Consider the following 17,137-nt stretch of genomic DNA (forward strand, 5'->3'; position numbering starts at 1 on the left):
TCCTCATATGCAGTTTTGCAAATGGTATTACTAGTATGCAAGATGCCATGAAGCCCAAGGCCCGCAGAATTTTTCTTGCAGGGAGTTGGGTCTTTGTTGCCATTGTTCTGAAGTATTGAGTTAATTGTAGTTGTTTGTCTGGCGTCAGATAAGCCATCTGGGCCGTTGTATTCAAGCTGGCACCCAGGAATGTCATATTTTGTGATGGCACTAGTTTTGATTTCTTTTCATTTACTGTGTACCCTAGGCAACTTAAAAGATGTTTTACAAAAGCCAGGTGTTGTAAGAGAATGTCCTTGCTTTCTGCTTGCATGAGGCAGTCGTCCAGGTATGGGTATATCTGAATTCCTCTTTGTCTGCAGTATGCAATTACTGGTGCCAGGCATTTTGTGAAGACCCTGGGCGCAGTAGATAAGCCAAAGGGCAGTGCAGAGAATTGGTAGTGGGTTGAACCTGCAAGGAAACGGAGGTATCTTCTGCAATTTTGTCTGATAGGGACATGCACGTATGCCTCCTTGAGGTCCAACGTTACTAGCCAAGCTTTCTTGCCCAACATGGGAAGAAGCTGCTGTAGTGTTAGCATCTTGAATTTGGGTACTTGCAAGAAGGTGTTTAAAATTGAAAGGTCCAGAATGGGTCTCCAAGCATTGTCCTTTTTGGGGACTAGAAAGAGCCTTGAGTAAAATCCTTGGCCTTGCTCCTGTGTAGGTACCAGTTGAATGGCTCTCATGTCCATGAGAGCTGTAATTTGTTTTTGTGCCTCTGCCCATTGATTTTGTGGCAGATTTGGCATTCCTTTTATCCTTGGCAAGGTGTGGAAATGGAATCTGTATCCTTGTGAGATAATGTCTAGGACCGATTTGTCCTTTGTGACGGTGCGCCAGTTGTCTGCAAAAAGTGCTAATTTTCCTCACAAGGGAGCTGCCAAGAGAGATTTGCTTGGCAGTTTGAGGTTTAAGTCATTGTATTTGCCTTCTAGTAGTTTGGGACCTGTCTTCTCCTCCATTTTGTGTTGTAGTGCCCCATTGGCGAGGTTTGTAAGGGATTTGTGCTTGTCCTCTGCCCCTTGGGCGCCTGTATTTACCCCTCTGTGGTCTGTCAGAAGCTGGAAAGGACCAATTATTTGTTGGCCAATTTCTGCTGAAGCGCGGGGGCTGTACCTGTAAGAAATCTTTGACCGTCTGCATAGATTTTGCCTTATCCTCCATTTTCTTTAAAACCTGCTCTGCTTTAACCCCAAATAAGACATCCTGCTGTAAGGGTGCATCTAGTAACTTTGCTTTAACATGATCAGGCAGAGATTGTTCCTTTAACCAAGCATGCCTACGTATAACAGTCCCAGTAACAGCTGCTCTAGAGGAAGCTTCCAAGGCATCAAAACCACATTGTAAAGTATGTTTGCCCACCTGTTCAGCTGCATGCAACAGATCCTGCATTTCCTTGAATTCAGACTGTTGAGGGTGTGTGCCCATCTTTTGTTTTATTTGAGACATTAGGAATTGCTGGTATTTAAGCATGTGAAATTGACAATTTAGTGCTCTTATAGCTAGAGTAGCTGAGGTGTAAACCTTCTTCCCCCACCTATCTAGTGCTCTGGAGTCTCTTTCAGAAGGTACAGGATTTTTAGCCATAGAAGTCTTAGCCCTTTGGGACCCTGGGAGATTGTCTCTGGATCAGCAACAGGGCTTTTGTATAGGAATTTGTGAGAGTCGGGCACTCTATAGTATCTATCTGGTTTGGCTGGAGCAGGAGGCAGAGAATCTGGATTTAGACTAGATTCTAAGAAAACATCATCCACAATGTCTAAAACTGGGGGGATAAGCAAGTGGTCTGTGCTGGGGGAGTAAAAGAAACTCTCGGAGCCTTTTCTTTGAGTCGGAGTAGTCCTGACCTTCCCAGTGGAAATGTTCCCTCATGGTATGTAAGGTTTCCCCAAAGGAATAATCTTCAGGGGGAGAAGCTGAGGGAATGGAGTCCTCAGCATCAGAATCTTCATAAGGTGGAAAGGAGTAATCCTGTTCCTCAGAGAAGCCTGAGGAAACAGACACTTGATCAGAGGAGGCATAATCCTCCTCTTGTGTAGGCCTTTTGTCAGGGGGGGGGGGGGACACCCCTGATCAAAGAAATCAAATCTTCAGCCATTTTAAGCATCTGTTTCTTAGGCATAGGGCCTTGACCTGGAGACTGAAGTGTAGTCTTTTTGGTTTTAGAGGAGTCTTAAGCTTAGCATAAGATTTTATGGTGAGAGTAGCCGGTCTGAAGGCACCTTCAGAAACCGAAGGTGTTTCTACAGCACCGGCTTCTCCTTCTGCAATGTCGTCAGTAGGGCCTCAAGAAAATGGCTGCATCGGCCTAGAACTCTCTGCTGGAGAATCCGAAGCGGTCTGGGGATCCAATTCAACGGTAGCCAGGGGCTGCATAGGCGCCTCACTGAAAACCGTAGAACCGGCGACCGGCCCAGCCGAGGCCTCGGAGTCTGGCTTGGATCTAGGCTGCCTTTCTTTATCTTTGCGTTTTTTATGCACGCCGGTAGTCGGTTGCTCCGATGGCATAGTGTAATTAAATTTCCTACCGAAGTAGAGTCGTGCAAAATCAAAGCGTCGCTTTATAGTTCGCTTATTGAACCTAGCACAAAACCGACAACCAGTGATGTTGTGGTCTGGGCCTAGGCAAGGTATACAAAAAGAATGAAAGTCCTTATGAGGTATTTGCTTCCCACAAGAAATGCAATTGTTAACTTTTTCTGACATCGGACTGAGGCAAGAAAAGGTTCCCCAACGGGGTACTTAGCTTTGAAGACTTCGGACTGAAACTCGATTCGAAAATTTCAGGTGTCGGCCGACCGGCACTTGCGAACTGCTTCTGCTTCGGGCACCGCACGGCAAGAAAGACTGGGGAAAATGGCGTCGGATGCCTCTTATATACCCCTGGCGCACTGATGTCAGAGAAGTGACAACAACCGACGCCGGACCAAGACTTTGGAATTCGGGCCGACTGCGCCCAAGTGTGATGACTGCAGCAGGGTAACACGATGAACATCGTATTGCTAATAATTAAATAGAGCATTATTTACAGGAGAGGACATCAAAATCTAATTTTTTAAAACACCAGAGGCATTAAAGTAGTTTAAAGGAAGACACAGTCAATGCTGAGCTAAGGAAGTATACAGACAGTAAGTGACAAAATAAAATTTAATTATTATTTACATTATTAATACTATACTGTTTATTTTCTTCTATAAAGTATTCTTAGGAATACAATGTTTTAATATTTTAATAATTAAACAAAATTGCTCTACTCTTTGTCAGGGTCCTGTGGCATCACATTAGGAGTATAGATGGAACTTGATGAAAGACAGAGAACCGTGGGGAAGGGAACACCATAACATCTAAACAATTTGACTAACATTAAAAGCATCTCAAAGAAACTATCAATGGTATTGAGGAGAAAGAAATGTTAAGTGTAGTGAAGTAACAGAAGAGTTCTTAGATGAGCTTCCTTTCTAAGCTGCAAACAATCAAGTTCTTACTAAAATTCATTCAAGCTCTAGTGCCTGACATAGATAAGTAATATTCAAATGTAAAAATAAGCAATCTGTTCTAAGTACTTGCAGGAAGAAACAGTGGACTGATAACTCCTCTAATTGGCAGCTGAAAGAGGAAAAAAAAACTTGATCACATTGAGTTTACAACTCTTCTGTATTTGGACATTCTCTTAGCTGTATCAACATGGAGTTTGCTTTTGTTTTTTTTTTTTTAAGCATATGTATCTATGTTTCAACAAAATCACATTCTATAGCCTAATTCTGACAGTGCTTGTGAAAGCAGTGCATTTTTTTCTGCCCCTTTTTCTAACTCTATTTTCACATGACAATAGTAATTTCTTCTGTTATTACATCATTTAGAATTTGCTACTATGAACTGCGGTGGTGGTGCTGCGGTAGCGTTGTCGCCTCACAGTTAGACGTTGCCTGTTCGATTCTCAGTTAGAGCGTCTTCTGTGTAGCAACATGCGTGAATGGGCGTTCCTTCGTTGAAGGTTGTGCGTTAGGCCCGGCAAGCCAGTACGTAAAAATCTACTGCCAATCATTAGCGGACCGGAGTTCCGCTGTGGCGAACCCTAACCGGGAAAAGCCGAAAGACATTATTATTATTATTCACAAAACATACCAATTAATGACAGACATGTGAAAAGGTAGGGTATAAAAAGTAAAACAGTAATACTGCTTGCTTTGAATGCACTGCAATTATTAACTATTATACCATGACCCCCACTAATATTCCAAAACGTGCACGCTGATTGGTCAGCGTGCACGTTGTAAATAGACTTATACTAATGGAAAAGGTCCGTGCGGACTTTTTCCATTAGTATAAGTCTTTTTTAAAACACTGTCTCGATATGTTAAAGGAGTTTTACACAGCGAGACAGGTCTAAAAAAAGCAACGGAGATCTCCGTTGCTTTTTTTAAAGCTGTCCCGCTATGTTAAACTAACATATTGAGACAGTGTTTTAAAAAAGACTTATACTAATGGAAAAAGTCCTTTAACATAGCGAGACAGTGTGTAAAAGGAGATCTTGCTTTCTCCGTTGCTTTTTTTTTTAAACCTGTCTCGCTATGTTAAATGGGTTTAACATAGCGAGACAGCTTTAAAATAAGCAACGGAGATCTCCATTGCTTATTTTAAAGCTGTCTTGCTATGTTAAACCCATTTAACATAGCGAAACAGTTTGTAAAAAGCAACGGAGATCTTGCTTTCTTCGTTGCTTTTTTCAAAACTGTCTCGCTATGTTAAATGGGTTTAACATAGCGAGACAGCTTTAAAATAAGCAACGGAGATTCTACGTTGCTTTTTTTAAAGCTGTCTCACTATGTTAAACCCATTTAACATAGCGAAACAGCAAAGTACTGTTGTGTACACCTACCATAAATGTAGATGTTCGAGTGTCTTCACTGTTGCAGTCATGACTGTAGGGTTCTCCCCTACCGGCAGGCAGTCCTCGATCGGCCAGAATCCCAAAGTCTGGGTCCGGCGTCAGCTGTTCAGCCATGCTCCCTGACGTCAGAGCGCCAGGAGTACAAAGCTGACAGCCGACACCATGTTCTCCAGTTTTTCTTGCCCCAGATGTCAGAAGTTCCAAAATGAGAAGGTCCCATACCCTTTGCAAATACACCTCAGAAGAAGGGTGAAAAAAGGAACCACACAAAAGAAAAAATAAGAGGGGACAGGAGGGAAGGAAACCCAGACTGCAACAGTGAAGACACTCGAACATCTACATTTATGGTAGGTGTACACAACTGTACTACGTTCATCGTGTTTCACTGTTGCAGTCATGACTGTAGGGTAGAATCCCAAAGCAGAAAGAAAGGGAGGTGGTCATAAAGTAGAGGGGGCAGCTATAAGACCCTGCAAGACTGCAGAAGCAAAGTCTGCCCTAGACTTAAACAGGTAGATTGTAGTGCTTGGAAAAAGTATGCACTGAACTCCAAGTTGCAGCTTCCAAAATGTCTTTGGCAGGAACTCCCCTGAGGAAGGCAGCTGAAGTGGCAGCAGCTCTGATAGAGTGAGTCCTTATACTCCCTGGGATTTGTTTTCCATGGTGTGAATAGCAAAATCTGATTCCATGAGCAATCCATTTAGAAATGGTCTGTTTTGAAATGGCTTTACCTTGGGAACTTGAAGCATAAGAAACAAACAATTGCTCTGATTTCCTGATGTCCTTGGTTCTGTCCAGGTAAAGACGTAGTTGTCTGTGTATATCCAAGGAATGTAAGATCCTTTCCCCTTTATTTTGAGGAGTGGAGAAAAAAGTTGGCAAGTGAATAGTTTGATTTAAAGCCACTTTGGAAACCACCTTATGCATGAAAGTAGGATTAGTCCTTAAAGACACCCTGTCTTGATGAAAAATAATATAAGGTTCTACAGCCATAAGAGCTTGCAACTCTGAAACTCTCCTGGCAGAGGTCAGAGCTAACAGGATGGCTGTCTTCCAAGATAAAAACTTGATGTCAGATGAGGCAGCAGGCTCAAAAGGAGGTAAGGTGAGCTTTTCCAAAACATAGTTGAGATCCCAAGCAGGAATGGGAGGAGATCTAGGGGGCCTTAAGTTCTTAGCTCCTCTGAGAAATTATCTCATGAGCTGGTGGGAAAAGATAGGAGGGTCTGTATTATAATGAGCAGAAATAGCAGAGGTGTGTATCTTTATGGAAGAGAAAGAGAGACCCTTATGTAAGAGGTCTGACAGGTAAAGTAAAATCTGAGGAATGTTAGGAATAAGAGGATCAGAATCCTGAGCCTGCATCCAGGAACAAAATCTTTTCCATTTTCCTGCATAAGATTTTCTAGTGCTAGGACGTCTGGCTTCTAAAATGACATCCATAACCTGCTTGGGTAGGAGAGAATGAATCAAAGATCCTGGATTAACCAGGCCGCCAGGCTGAGAGTTTTGACATGGGAGTGTAGAATCTGACCCTGGTGTTGGGACAGAAGGTTCGGATTCTGTGGTAAAACCCAGGGGGGCTCTAGACAAAGGTTTTTCAGTGTTGGGTACCAAAACTGTCGAGGCCAATTTGGGGCCAGCAAGATTATCATCTTGGGCTTGTCCTGCTTGATCTTTAGTAATACCCGTGGAAGAAGAGGAAGAGGCGGAAAGGCATATCCCGAGAGGTTTCTCCAACTGAATGATAGAGCATCCACTTTCCAAGCTAGATCGTGGAAAGTCATGGTGCAAAAAATTTGTAGTTGATGATTGAGGTGGGATGCAAAGAGGTCTATGTGAGGACATCCCCAGACTGCTGTAATCATCTTGAATATTTCGGAGTCCAACATCCGTTCGTGTGGATCCGAAAGGTTTCTGCTCAGACTGTCAGCCAGGAAGTTTTGCTTCCCTGGTAGAAACTGTGCTTGAAGGTCCAGATTGCAAGCTAGAGCTGTGTTCCAAAGATCCATGGCTAGTCTGCAAAGCGGATAGGAATGAGATCCCCCTTGCTTGTTTATGTACCACATAACTGTGGTGGTGTCCATCCATATCAGTAGTTGTCCTGGTTGTAGAAGATTCCTGAAGGCCAATAGAGCTTTCTGAACGGCTAACATTTCCTTTAAATTGATATGCAGATGCTTCTGATCCTTCGTCCAAAGGCCCTGCAGACAGTTGCCCCGAAAATGGGCTCCCCATGCATAATCTGAGGCGTCCGTGGTTAGAATCTGAGTGGCAGGAGGCAGACAGAAGGGTTTTCCTTTGTTTAGAGTACATGCCTTGGACCACCAAAGGAATTCCTTTTGAAGACAAGTCAGGACGGAGATCAGTATGTCTAGACTGTGGCAATGCTGAGACCATACACTTTTTAGGTACCACTGTATTTTCCTCATATGTAGTCTTGCATATGGTACGAGAAGGATGCAGGAGGCTATGTAACCCAGAGCCTGCAGGAATCTCCTTGCAGACAGCTGAGTTGAAGTTGCCAAGGTTTTGAAAGTTGAAGCCAGCTGTAATTGTTTTTCGTATGTCGGAAATGCCATCTGGGTGGTTGTGTTTAGAGAAGCGCCCAGAAAAATTATCTGTTGTGAGGGTGTCAAATTTGACTTTTTTATGTTTACAATGAATCCCAGGAACTTGAGAAGATTCTGAACAAACTGTAGATGCTGGAGTAAGACATCCTTGCTGTCTGCCTGAATAAGACAGTCGTCCAGATAAGGGTAAATTTGAATTCCCTCGAGTCTGCAATAAGCTACTACTGGAGCCAGGCACTTGGTGAAGACCCTGGGCGCAGTAGACAATCCAAAGAGCAGAGCAGAGAATTGGTAGTGCCTCGATCCTGCCTTGAACCCGAGGTATTTTCTGCGTTCCTGTCTGATGGGAATGTGTAAATATGCTTCTTTTAAATCCAAAGTTACCATTCATGCATTTTTGGTCAGCATTGGCAGTAGCTGCTGTAGAGTAAGCATCTTGAATTTTGGTATCTCTAGAAAAGTGTTCAAGACTGACAGATCCATAATGGGTCTCCCATGAATTTTGCTTCCTGGGGACTAGAAAGAGCCTTGAGTAAAAACCTTGTCCCATCTCTGAAAGTGGAACTAGTTCTATGGCTTTCATAGCCAAGAGAGCTTCTACCTGGTTTAATGCCTCTGACCATTGATGTTTTGGAAGATCTGGCCATCCGCTTGGCCTTGGTGGGGTATGAAAATGGAATTTGTAACCTCTTAAAACCACATCTAGAACCCACTTGTCTTGGGTTATATGAGTCCAATTTAGGTGAAAAAGAGAAAGTTTTCCTCCGAGAGGGGCTTCCAAGCAAGAAGTTCCTGCAGCCCAACAGAGGGAGTCATTGAGTCTGTTTTCTATGAGCTTGTGACCTGTCTTCTCCTCCCCTAGGGGTGGAAGCAGTCCACTGTCTTGGTCTATAAGAGGCTTGCGTTTGAGGCCTACCTCGGGGGTGTCTATATCTACCCCTCTGAGGCCTGTCTGAATTGGGAAAGGACCAATTTTTTGTAGGCCAATTCCTGCTAAATCTGGGTGGCTGTACTTGTAAGAAATCTTTAACTGTTTGCATGGACTTAGCCTTGTCCTCCATCTTTTTAATCACCTCTTCAGCTTTAGATCCAAATAAAACATTATGCTGAACAGGAGCATCCAATAATTTGGCCTTTACCTGATCTGGCAAATTTTGTTCCTTTAACCATGCATGCCTTCTAATTACTGGGCAGCAGCCCTACAAGAAGCCTCCAAGGCATCAAATCCAGTGTAAACCATGTTTCCCAACTTGTTCAGTGGCATGCAATAAGTCATGAAGTTCCTTATCATCTGCACAGGTGGAAATGGAAGTTAGCTTTTGCTTTAAAACAGACAGGAGAAATTGCTGGTATTTCAGCATATGAAACTGACAGTTTAAAGCCCTAATAGATAAAGTAGCAGAAGTGTACACTTTTTTGCCCCATCTTTCTAAAGATCTGGAATCCTTCTCAGTGGGAATGGGGTTTTTAGCAGAAGCGGCCTTGACGCCCTTAGGACCCTGAGAAATGGTTTCAGGGTCAGCAGTAGGGTTCTTGAATAAAAACTGGTGGGAATCAGGAACCCTATAGTATCGGTCTGGCTTAACAGGAGCTGGAGTAAAAGAGTCTGGAGTTAAGTTAGCCTCCGAAAAAGCATCATCCACAATATCCAAAATAGGAGGAATAGCCAGGGGCCTATGTTGGGGAAGAAGAAGAAAATCCCTTAGTCTTTTCTTAGATTCCGAGTACTCCTGTCCTTCCCAGTGGAAATGTTCCCTCATTTCATGCAAAGTTTCCCCAATAGAGAAATCCTCAGGGGGAGAAGATGAAGGAATGGATTCCTCAGCATCAGAATCCTCATAAGGAGGGAAAGAATATTCCTGGTCAGAAGAAGAAACAGAAGCCTGATCAGAGGAGTCATCATAAACTTCCTGCCTTGGCCTTTTATCTGGAGGGGGATGTGAACCCCTAATCATAGTAAGTAAGTCCTCCGCCATTTTAAGTAACTGTTTCTGAGACTTGGGAGCCGGATCAGAAGAGGCCTGGGTTGCAGTCTTTGATTTGGAAGGAGTCTTTGCCTTTGTCTTTGGCTTTGCCTTTATAAGAAGCTGAGTAGGCCTGAAAACCCCTTCGGAAGCCGGTACCTGCACAGTGGCTCCGGACCCATCCGAAGTAGCATTGTCCGAAGGTCCAACTGAAATATTCAAAGGCCTAGTTGGCTCCTCGTGGGAGTCCGTTTCAGCTATCTGTTCCGAAATGGCCGACGACAGGGGCTGCAAAAGCGCCTCACTGACGACGGCCGAACCTGAAGCTGGCTCTGCTTGTGCGATATCGTCTGATTTGGACCTCGGAGGCCTGTCTTTCTCCTTGCGTCGTTTGTGAACTCCGGTAGCTGGAACCGTATCCGACGACATTTTGTAATTAAAACGCCTACCGAAGTAATGAAAAGCAAAATCGTACCTTTGTTTAATAGTGCATTGATTGAATCTAGCACAAGACAGACAACTAGCTACGTCGTGGTCAGGGCCCAAGCAAGGAATACAGTAAGAATGAAAATCCTTATGAGGTATTTGCTTCCCACATGAAATACAATTATTAACTTTTTCTGACATCGGACTGGAGCAAGAAAAAAGTTTCCCCAACGGGGTACTTAGCTTTGAGAAGGAGAAGAAAGTCTTCGGACTGAAGTTTGATTAGAAAAAATTGTCAGGAGTCAGCCGACCGGCACTTGCGAACTGCTATCACCGCACGGCAAGACAGACTGGAGAACACGGCGTCGGCTGTCAGCTTTGTACTCCTGGCGCTCTGACGTCAGGGAGCATGGCTGAACAGCCGACGCCGGACCCAGACTTTGGGATTCTGGCTGACTGAGGACTGCCTGCCGGTAGGAGAGAACCCTACAGTCATGACTGCAACAGTGAAACACTATGAACATCGGAGATCTTGCTTTCTCCGTTGCTTTTGCCCACAGCTCTGATGTACTGCGTAGGCATACGCATGCGCAGTACATCAGAACTGCCACAGAATACCAGACAGCTGCGCAAGGAGGCATTATACAATGCCATTATTTAAGAAAAGTAATTATTTTTTTTCTTAAATAATGTCATTGTATAATAGCAATAACCCACTTCTGGGTGTGGGTAATGCTGGATTTACCCACAGTTGGCTTTGTTTGGCCACTCGGGCTTCGCCCTCATGACCAAACCACGCCAACCATGGGTAAACCCAGCATTACCCACACCCAGGCATGGGTTATTGCTATATTAGCAGTATATCATAAAGAGACTGCTAAGAAGGTAAAAGCATTTATGGATTAAACAGTTTTCTTAAGTAGGACCCAGACAGGACAGCCATGGCACCGAATGTTGTATGCAGTTATTTAAAATAAAGTTAAATATCACTCCTCACTACTGGGAATTACATAATGGCATTTGATGCAGATAACCTAGCTCCCGGTGCTGGTCTTTCAAATAGCCCTCTACCTTATCAGGTCATCTAGGAAGAGAGAGAGAGAGGAAAATAAAGAGCATTGGCACCTACTGCACAAAGCAGGCTTCCTACTATAGCACATACATTCACATCACCCACTCAGCTCTTCAAGGGAACAACTGCTTCCTAGAGATACAGTCCCTCAGCTCTCACAGCACAAAAGTGTGCTTCTTTACCAACATTTGGTAAAGAGAAACATATTGGAGTAACTCGCGACTGTGCACTTTGTACTCAGGGCAGTTACCTCCTTTGTCTCTCCCTTGCTGCACTACTGATTTAATTGAGCATTTAAAAACAGTAGGAAAGCACCAGTGTCTCATTTTTACATTCTAACCTTGTATCTTTACACTAGATCTCATTAGTGCATGATCTGAAATAATTATTGGATGGGTCTCAAAGATTTCAATTACATACTCCTTTGAAATTCAACTTCTATTCAGTCTAGCCCAGTTACTGCACATTGAGAAATATTTAAAGTCTACCAGAGTTCCTGCTAAGGAATTCACATCTTCCATACCAAATATTCTTGTATACCCCTTCAGAAATCTACCCTTCTTTCTTATATTTTCAGTTTTAGGTCCCCTTGATACATCTCCACTATTGCAAATCAGGTTCCAATCCCCAATTACAATTCCTGCTGAAAGCTTTTTTTCTTCTTCCCATGTTTTCCTAAGCTCCTAATAGTTGTTCTAGGTGCAATATATGCCAGTGTAATCACAGTTCCCTTAAAATAACCCCTTACTATCAGAAGTCTGCTACTTTTTCCCCTCTTCTACAACTACTGGAGTCCCTCTTAAATCAGTGTTATCACCCCTTTTTTCTTCTGTCCATTACTTTGCTGAATGCTCACCTTATTTAAATGACTGTAGTATAACATTGCTATCTGCACCCTACACATTTTTAAACACCTTTATTAAATCACCTAAAGCATAGGCATACATATATTAATAGAAAAAAACAAACCATATTAACACTTTTTCCATTTACACACTTTACACATTACATGTTTCCTTTCTTTATGTTTTAATTTAATTCAATACACTATTTGTCTATCCAAATCCAAAGTCCACAATAAACAGTGTGTCCTCAAAATATATCCAATAAGAGAGAGATGACAATCAGGACAGACCAAAACATGACTGAACCTTCTGAATAAAATGTTTAAGGTTAGTGCTTTCACGGTTGGAATGGCCGCTTCTTCAGACCAAAAATATTGTTGAAAATCTCCACTTGCTTAAAAATATACAATCTACCAGAAATCACTTCATTGTAAAACAGACCAATCATATAAAACATTAAATATGAGTTTTTACTTGTCCATTACTTACAAAGAACAAATGTCATGTAAAAACACAATTGTACCTATCAAAATTGTTTCCTGCATATTGGTAGTCCAATCGCATCGGTTTGCTCAGATCCAATGAAATGTTTCATACCATGTCCAATATCAGACAACCAGTAAGTATACATTACTGTTAAAACACTAAAAAGACCTATCACATAGCTTTGCATATTCTAGACTAATGAATTGTAATATATTTACTTCATCCAATGAACATAATAGAGAATTACAACTGCCTATCAAAATTAAAAAACCTAAAAAACAATATGTAACAATCAGGAAGTATACATCACTATAAAAACATAAACAAACCCTATCACACAACTCTGCACATTCTCGACTAACAAATCAAAGTAAGTTTATTTTATCCAATTAACATGGTAATGGGAAATTACACTGGCCTTTCAAAATTTCCAAATGCTAAAACGGGCCAATGATAAATAATCTCCCAAATCATCTAAATATATATTATTATAAAATCAGTCCTCAGCCAATAATTGGGATCATACGGTCGACTATCATATATCATCATACTGAAACAAGCTGATGCTAAAAATCTTTATTACTAGTAATTTGTACAAAAAGAGAAACCTTAGAACAAAAAAGGCATCCATAAAACTAATAAAGCCTCACAAAAACGGAGGTCCCTTTGGATGCGCTATGCCATATGAAATGAGTTAACGCTAAAATTCTCTATATTAATGGTGATTTGTACAAAAAGAAAAACCTTACTGAAAATAAAAGGTCATCCATAAAACTAATGAAGCCTCACAAAAACAGAGGTCCCATTGGATTCATTACATCACCTGCATTCGAAGCCAATCATCCATTTTGGTTATCCAATAGAGATCGTCGTATTACTTACTATTAACCTATAAAACCTATGCAATCTTAAAATGAGCCTATTAGCCTCTTCACACAATATAATGAAACATGATTTCAATGAATACATGAAAAATACATAAAAACATTCAAGATTAACATCGCAAAACATTTAAAAAAATCATAATAAATACGGGCATCCATGCATAGAAAACATCTAGATGTTAGAATCACAAACCACGTCAAAAAAATCTTTCATCTTAACTGAACATGGTCTCAACTTAATCAAATCATCGCAGTCTTAAGATAAACCATTCACGTTTTTGTGAGGCTTTATTAGTTCTATGGATGCCTTTTCTTTTAGCATCAGCTCATTTCAGTATGATAATATACGACAGTTCACCATATTATCTCAATTAACATCCGAGGACAGTTTACTTAATATATATTTAGATGAATTGGGAAATTATCATTGGCCCGTTTCAGGATTTGGAAATTTTGATAGGCTGATGTAATTTCCCATTACAATGTTCATTGGATAAAGTAAACTTATTTTGATTTGTTACTTGGGCATATGCAGAGTTGTGTGATAGGGTTTATGTTTTTATAGTGATGTATAATTCCTGATTGTTCGACAATGGTTTTTAGGTTTTGAATTTTGATAGGCAGACATAATTCTGCTCATAAGATGAAGCAAATATAATACGATTCGCTAGTCTAGAATATGCAAAGTTATGTATACTTCCTGATTGTTCGATATTGGACATTGTATGAAACATTTCATGGGATATGAGCAAACTGATGTGATTGGATTACCGATATGCAGGAAACTATTTTGACAGGTACAATTGTGTTTTTACATGTTTGTTCTGTGTAAGCAATAGACCAGTAAAAACTCATATTTAATGCTTTCTATGATTGGTCTGGTTTACAATGAAGTGATATCTGATAGGTTGTTTAAAGGTTTTCAGCAATATTCTTGGTCTGAAGAAGCGGTCATTCTGACTGTGAAAGTGCTAACCTTAAATGTTTTATTCAGAAGCTTCAGTTGTGTTTGTCTGTCCTGATTGCTGCCACACTATTTGTCTATGGCTTTAAGGTAATTTTAATTTCACATTAATACTGTCAAAACAGCCATTCTGATATAAAGCTGTTACTCCCATATATTACACATGACAGTTCTTTTGAATAAGTTTCCAACTTGTACCTTACATGCATGCACACCATTGTTTCTCAGGCTGATAATGTATGTCATAGTTTCCCAGACTTTTTGGTTCAATAAAACAGTAGAGAAACAAAAAAAAAAAATTTAAAACCACCACCCCTTTTAACGCAACACACACAAAACTATACTTTCCAAAAAAAGAATTTGCCCTCCAAATTGGAGCAGATGCCCTAAATCAATGGCTGGACCCACAGGCATTAACTATTCTAAAGCTAGGGTTACCATGCTACACAGTGCATGACAAACCCAGTGTTCCCACTTACAGCTACTACTTGAACTCATCTTTTCCATTCCCAGATGTGAGAAAGTACTTAAATGCTTTCAGTAAACTTTAACTTTTAGCCTTAAGGAAGAGAACACTGGCTCCCCTTAAATAAACTAAATCGTGTATGGTTACATTTAATACATTAATGTACTAAAGCTGCTGGACAGGCAGCTAGTTCACTTACCATATTTTCAAACTTCATTTCCATTGAACTACTTGTCAATTTCCTTTTAAAACTAGAGTACACTGTACCTTGTAAATGCTACTCAGAAAACACTGTTTAGAACTTTCACAACTAATTGCTTGTACCTGCACGTTCCTTGTAGTCAAATAAAAGCATGTGCTAATGGACACCAGCTAGTAACTTTGAAAACCTGTATGTTCCTTATCTCCAGCTAAAAGTAGGTGCTAATAACAGCTAACAATTTTGCAAATCCAAGAACGAACTACCATTTTATTTCTTGCATAATTTTCTCTTTTTTTCCAAGCTTATTTGCTTAACAAAGCTTCTCTATACCTGAAACACTATTAGGCATTCACCTCTGTAAAACAGGAAATGCATCAATCCTCCTTTCCTCCATTTTCTACATGGGGATTGGGGTGTTGTATTAACTGTCATCTCTCGAGTCAATGCCACTCTCCTACTTTATTCAACAGTTATCTGAGCTGACTATGATAGCTCTCTCTCTCTCAAAATCCTTCCCTCTCTTTGGTGGACACCCTTGTTTCCTCTTGCCTTCTTCCCACCTGTCTCAAAACTTCACCAGATTACCTTCTTCTTTTCTGCACATGTGCCTGAACCACTGTAATCTGCTCCCAATGATATTCTCTATAACTGGAGCTACTTGAGCTTCTGTTCAGATGTCATCACTTTTTGGTCTGCCCCATAGTGTGCATCATGCCACCAGCCCCAGGCACTTCATCTCCATCACCTCTAGTTTCTTCAACTGCTCTACCATCTCTGTCCATGTTTTTGTAAGATACAACAGAACTGGTTTCAACACCGTTTTAAGCACCTTACTTTTCAGCTCAAAGTACTCTTTCCAGTTGCTTTTGATGTTCTGTGGACTGGTCAACAGGTTGCTGCTGGCATTCCTTATGAAGGGTGTCTTGATGACCATCTTCACTTTTCTTTTACTTGTAACCTGATAAGGGTTTATCTGCTAAGTCACTTTCCAAAAGCTGTGCCCTCTGACGCCTTGTTCTTTGCTACTGCAACTATGCTGTCAACTTTTTTTTAATAAACCAGGATTCCTTCTTAGCCTGGTCTATCTCCCACTTTTCCCTGTATGCCTTCTTTCTTTTGATGACTTTCTGAACTTTTGCTTTCCAACACCCACTCATCACCTTTCCTTATGTACCTTTTTTCATACCTGTCTCAGGTATACATCTTTTCCACAGTCTTCACAAATACTGTTTTGAGAAACTGCAATTCTTCTTCCAGTCCACTTATTTTCTCTTCTTCCTGAGGTGCTAGAGCTCTATGTATTCCACCGAACTTTTGCATTCTCTCTCTCTCTAGTCAACTTCTGGGTCTTCAGCTTAATCTCCACTGATTTATAGCATTCTCTGACCACTGCTTGTAGCTGTTGTGATCAGTGGTTTATGCGGTGGGCTATTTCTTGGGAAGGATTTTGCAATCACAGATTCTACCCTAACGCATTTTCCTTACTAGGAGGAAGTCTGCTGGAGCTGCATGTTTTCCACTCTTGTTTGTGATCTTACAACGGTCTCGCTTGCTGAACGATGTGATGTGTTGGCCACTATCAAATCATTTGGCAGACCGAAGTCTAGAATGGCCTCTCCTTTACTCCTGTAGCCTCACCCATGTGGACCCAGGCAGTCCTCGTATACTGCTGTCTGTTCCAATATGTGCATTTAGGACTTCATTATAAATACTAACTAATGCTGTTCTGATTTATCAAGTAGTACCTGTAACTGCTATCTGAATACACTCATCTTAATCCTGCAGTGGGACATAGGCTGAGATTATTAATACTGCCATAGCCTTATACTGGAACCTGTTCTGATGACATCCATCAATCTTCTGAAGTCTCTCCATCATAATTTCCACACCATTTCCAGTCTGTCCTTCCCCTGACTAGTAGACTCTGGATTTCCATTCACATGGCTTTGCTGTACTGCCCTCTCACCTTATCTCCTGGATATAGATATCCAGCCTCCTCCTTACCATCATGTCATCCCACTTCCAAGTTGCATTCAGTCAGTAAACCTATACAGAGTACAGCAATCCTTAGTTCATGTTTTGATAGCCTGATTGGGATTTCATCCAGCTTTCACTCAACACAGTTATGCCAGGTAATCCAAGTTTGAACAATGGACACCAGCTGGCCAGTAGGTTATTGAATAATGGCTGCTGGACTTCAGGGTGAGGACACAGTGGCTAACAGTTTTATACAGATCCTTCCCACCATTAGTGTACATCCTTGGTATAAGTTTTAGTAAGATGAGTCTGCAACCCACTTGCACATTTCTGGAGACATTAG

The 17,137-nt window shown here is 41.3% G+C and overlaps 1 protein-coding gene across 4 annotated transcripts in view; it reads right to left on the reverse strand.

Moving 5' to 3' along the window:
• Positions 1-17,137, reverse strand: part of GALNT1 (polypeptide N-acetylgalactosaminyltransferase 1) — a 1,910,365-nt gene that overhangs the window by 712,054 nt on the left and 1,181,174 nt on the right. The window lies entirely within an intron of this gene.

Source organism: Protopterus annectens, chromosome 3.part0 (assembly GCF_019279795.1).
Source record: "Protopterus annectens isolate FY-2018-M chromosome 3.part0, PAN1.0, whole genome shotgun sequence".
Classification (NCBI taxonomy): domain Eukaryota; kingdom Metazoa; phylum Chordata; order Ceratodontiformes; family Protopteridae; genus Protopterus; species Protopterus annectens.